The sequence below is a fragment of the Sphaeramia orbicularis genome, chromosome 10 (genome assembly GCF_902148855.1).
Source record: "Sphaeramia orbicularis chromosome 10, fSphaOr1.1, whole genome shotgun sequence".
NCBI lineage: Eukaryota > Metazoa > Chordata > Actinopteri > Kurtiformes > Apogonidae > Sphaeramia > Sphaeramia orbicularis.
This window is the reverse complement of record NC_043966.1, coordinates 11725699-11730860: the sequence shown is the minus strand read 5'-3', so window position 1 is coordinate 11730860 and position 5162 is coordinate 11725699.

The following is a 5162-nucleotide window of genomic DNA, read 5'->3' as shown; positions in this document are numbered from 1 at the left end:
GAGAAGAAGATTGTTGAAATCTACAAATTGTTGACCTCTTGTTTGACCCTTCAAGGTGACTTAAGTTCAAAGGTCATGCACCCAAATGAAAGTCCATATATGACTTCCTATCAGTACTCAATAGTGACTATATTGATATCTCTAACCATTTCCATGTTATAACCCATCAAAATACAGACCATTGTAAGTAAAGGCTCATTTTTTAATATTTCAAAAATTCGTTAAAAAAAATTTGAAATATCTCAAAACTGTGAACAGACTTTGTAGATGTTGTCCCAAGGAAGGTACGTATAAAATTTGAAATTAATCACCAGAGAAGGTGTTTGAAGAAATTGCGAAAAGATGACAGTGCCTTCACAGTATCTCACGGCCTATCGGCTGGTGAGCTAAAAAGTACTCCATAAATGCTTTTCCCACCGATACTTCTATTTATTTGTAACTTGTAGCTACATGAGTCGAGTTAAAATAAATTTTGAGGCGCACAAGATTAATATGCATTCACAACTGCAAATGTTAGGTACAAAAGTATTATTTTAGCAGTTATATATTCATTTCAAGTTGTATTTTATTGCCCTCTGTACAGTGATGTGAGGAATTATGTGCTTGAAAAGATCCAAATGAAGAGCCCTGATTTGTTTTGCTTGTCTAATGCTGATATGTTGAGTTGGTTTTTTAATGTGAGATGTTTGCTTTGGCAGGATTTCTAGAAAACGCCTAGAGGCTGAGACAGAGCACGCTGTGTCTAATACAATAAGACATTTTTGCATATAAATTGAGTGTTATGAAATGTATTTATTTGAATTTGAGGAAAAGTAAATCGTTCAGGGTAAAGTGTCTTGTAAATCTATATGAGCTTTGCACCAGAAAAGGTCAAGGCACTTAAATAAACATTGAATCAATCAGCCAATTAGTGGAAATTCTGCCAAAACAGTGCAGTGGTTTTAGCACTTAGTCAGCAAACATAAGAACAAGCTGAGACATACAACAATATGAAGTGCAAACCAGTGTAAAGTCATGTAAGAGCCACGTAATGATTTAGTTTTCCAGGTGTAGCATGGTAGCCTGTGCAGTCAGCATGCCTGCACGGACACACAAGACTGAACACCGCACACACATCTCTGTTTGTACTTGCATTAGGTAAAGTTGTCCAAGTTCACATTCTGAGGATCTTTTCTGGCTGTTTTTTTCTGTGCCACACCTGAGCGCATGATGCATTTCTCTTGACACACCTTGACACTTTACCTCTCGGTCCTCATCAGTTTGCCGGCCACGCCTGGCGGATCTCCCAGACTCGGAACCACTGTAGCGCTGTAGCTGCACTTTCTGTATTTTAGCTGACAATCTGCAGCCCCTGTGTGGTTCGCTTCATTGAATCCTTGGTTGAGGTTAGTCTCAGAGGATTCCCAGAGCATAAATCCCTTTAAAGATGTCAAAGAACCTACAGTATGCCCTTGCTTGTACTTAGTCAGTGCCAATGTTACATTCTTGATCTTCATGCAATGTTTTTTTTTCTTTTTCTTGGGGACATATCAGTAAGAGAAAGTTTGTGTCACTCACTCTGAGAGCAAGAGGACACTGAAGGACACAGTGTAGACAGTAGAGTAAAAATAACACTGTACAAATTGCAATACAGGCAATGTTTACACCCAGAAAACACAGCAAACAGTATGTTTATAAAACAAATTTGATGTGGCTCAGTAGGTTTATTAACCGCAAGGTTGGCTGTTTGATCCCCAGTGCCCCAACACACTTGTCCCTGAATGTCATTGAACGCCACACCGAACCCCAACTATTCCCAAGAGTTTGGCAACAATCATGCACCGGAGCTCCAGCTCAAACTGTTATTACCTCCACCAAGGAGGTTATGTTTTCATCGGGGTTTGTCTGTTTGTTTGTCTTTTAGCGAGATAACTCAAAAAGTTATGGATGGATTTTGATGAAATTTTCAGGAAATGTTGATACTGACACAAGGAACAAATGATTATTATTATTATTATTTTTTTTTTTTTTTGATCAATGTATTTTTATTCATATTCAGTCTTTCGAACATACAAAAAGTAAGACAAACACTGAGACATATAACAGAAGTATAAGACGCCACAATAAATAAATGAATAAATAAATTTAAATTAAAATTAAGAAAAATAAAAATGAAAGGGTTCCACTATGTAATTACCCAATCACTTTGTACACAGCACACATTTACCAGAGTCAAGGTGCACTGTCAGCTGTTCCACATAAGAAATAAAAGGATGCCATACCACGTTAAACTTCCCCATTGATCCATTCAATGTGTCTCTAATCTTTTCTATTTTAAGGAAAAACATGACATCACCTATCCATCTGCCAAAGGAGGGGGGGTTGTCATTCTTCCAATTTACAAGAATGAGTTGCCGTGCTAAAAGGGAGGAGTAGGTGATACTATTTACAAATGCTTAAATTTTGGTGGTGATCAGGGGTGGTCAGCAAGATAACTCAAAAAGTTATGGATGGATTTTGGTTGTAATCGGGGGGAGGCAGAGCTGCCTTGGCAGAGGTCTGCACTTTCTGAGTGCTTTTCTAGGTTAATTTTAATAAGTTCAGTTAAACCTTAAACACCTAAACATCCACCAAAAGCATCTACTGATCTTAACCCATAAAGACCCAAAGATCCATCTATGACCAAATCCATCTACTGATCTAAACTGTTTATTACCCGTTGATCCATTAATCCTATCAATCCATGTAAATAATTGGTGTAAAATATAGTTTGTCATCTTTTCATGATCTTCAGATATGACCCATTTGGATGTTTAGTGGCTCCGTAGTGAATGTGGAAACACTATTATCTTCTACAACATTGATTCACCAGTAAAATCCATAAATAACTATACCTCTTTAAAATTCTTATAATTACTTCCAAAAAGGCCATTACAAGGAACTGGCTCAAAACTGATGCACCCCGTGAGGATCAGTGGCTAGCTATAATAAAAGAAATGTACTCTATGGAAAGATTGACTTATTACCTTCGGCTCAAGGAACATTTCTTCATAAAGCGCTGGAGAAAATGATAGATTTGCCTGAAAAAGTCACTTTTTCTGCAGTTTTCTCAGTTTTTGATATAATAAACCTCAACTTTACTCAGAGCTTTTATGAACATCTGCATAATTAATAAATTAAATGAAGGAAAATACCTAATTTTCACTGAAAAAACACAAAATACGGAAGATAATGTTATAATAAATGGTGGTAAATCACTTAAGGAAGGTTAAATATAGAGAAAAATTCATTTGGGAACTGCCACCAAAGTAGTACTGGGTTCTTATGCGTTAAATGTTTAATAACGTTTTGACCATAAAACTTAACACATTTAAATAATTCAGGTAAAATGCAGTTTCTTTGCTTTTCATGGTCTTCAGATATGATCCATTTGGATGTTCAGAGACTCCGTAGGGACCATGAAAATACTGTCATCCTCTACAATATTGATTATGATTACTGGTAAAATCTATGTAGAATGATAGTGGTTGTAGACGCTTATTTTTGTGTTAAATTAATGATATATTTTACTTTATTCTTATGTAAAAACCTTTGAATTAAGTAGCTTTTTAGCTTTTATGAACACATGCATGATCAGTATATTAAACAGAGGAAAACACCTGATTTTTATTGAAAAATGCAACTTGCAGATAAGATTAGAACTAAATAAATGCAGATTAAATCATGTAGGAAAGGTCAGCTGAAGGTCTATCAGTGTTAAATAGGCAAATCAGTAAATAAAACAAGCACAAATATGAATCTCTTTATCTACTATCACATCTCAGCTTGACTGTAAATAATTATACCAAGAAATAGATCCAACACTGCAACCTGCATGGAATATTAATTTGTTTTAGAAAAAGACGTTAGATGTTAATGGTTTAAACAGCTACATTAATATGAACATGTAATAACTATGCATAGATTTGGTTTAACCCCTTCTAATCATTTTGATCTCATAATCTAGTACCCCATAAAAGATTATGCAACTGACTGTGGTTGTTAAAATGTTAAATGTTCTAATACCTTTTCTTTAAGTAAATGCATGTTGTAACCTTTCGTGAATATGAACCTCTGTTGCTGCTTCTGCGTTGATTGGCTTATTTTCAGTGAATAGATGCACTGATGTTATTTTAAAACCTCTTCAGAAGCCACTTACACATGCAGATTATTTATTTATTTGCTTTCTTTTCATCTGTATGTTCCGGGTAAAGAGAAGGGGGCTGCAAGAGGGCACTATCCAGGTTTTAGAAACTTGGATTGTATTATGTTTTATTTCCTTGGGTGAGACCCAGCTTTGAGTGCTCCACTTTACTTGGAGCCAAAGTAGTAAGAGAGCAGCTTCAGATTTTAATACACATTATTGCTGAGTGCGACCATTTTTGAAGAAGGGCATGGCAGTACACTTGGCTTGAGAACATGGAGTCTATCTATTTTTATCTGGGTCCACAGAAGGGCTTCTGGATGGTAAAACTGCAGAGCAAACAAGTTGTTGCAATTACGCAAGTAAGTCATGCAGAAAATCTTTTGACAATGATGCAAATTATTACTCCTTAGAATTTCTCTTTCAGCAGATGGGATGGCTTAAATGAACATGATGCAGGTGTGGAAATGGAAGTATGAAGCCATAAGGCTCACATCTGGCTTTTAACTCCAACCTGGGTGAAAGTATGGAGTTAGCACTCTCATCAAAGACATTTTGAGGAACTTGAACATCACAGATATTTTAAACTGTAAAGCCATTTGCAAATAATTACACTTTTAACTAAGTTGATTAAATATAACTGTGTTCTGCATCATATACACTGATTTAGTTGAATTGAGAATAAAGTTCAAACAGAACACAGTAACACTAACATAGTCAATATTTCAAAAGCTTTTTGATGATCCTTTCTGTATAAATATGTACATTAAAATCAATCTACATCTATAGTATTAGTCTATCTACTGTTAGAAGAGGGAAGAATGAAAGCTTACATCATACTCGTGTACTTGTGTGGGTGGTGTAGTAAAAATCCAATAATGATACACTGCCTCCCTCTAGTGGACAACTGGTAAAACTACATTTACATACGACATTACCATATGACAAACCTCGGACACTTAATAACTCTTCCAACCAAGTAAATAAAAATAAAAAATAT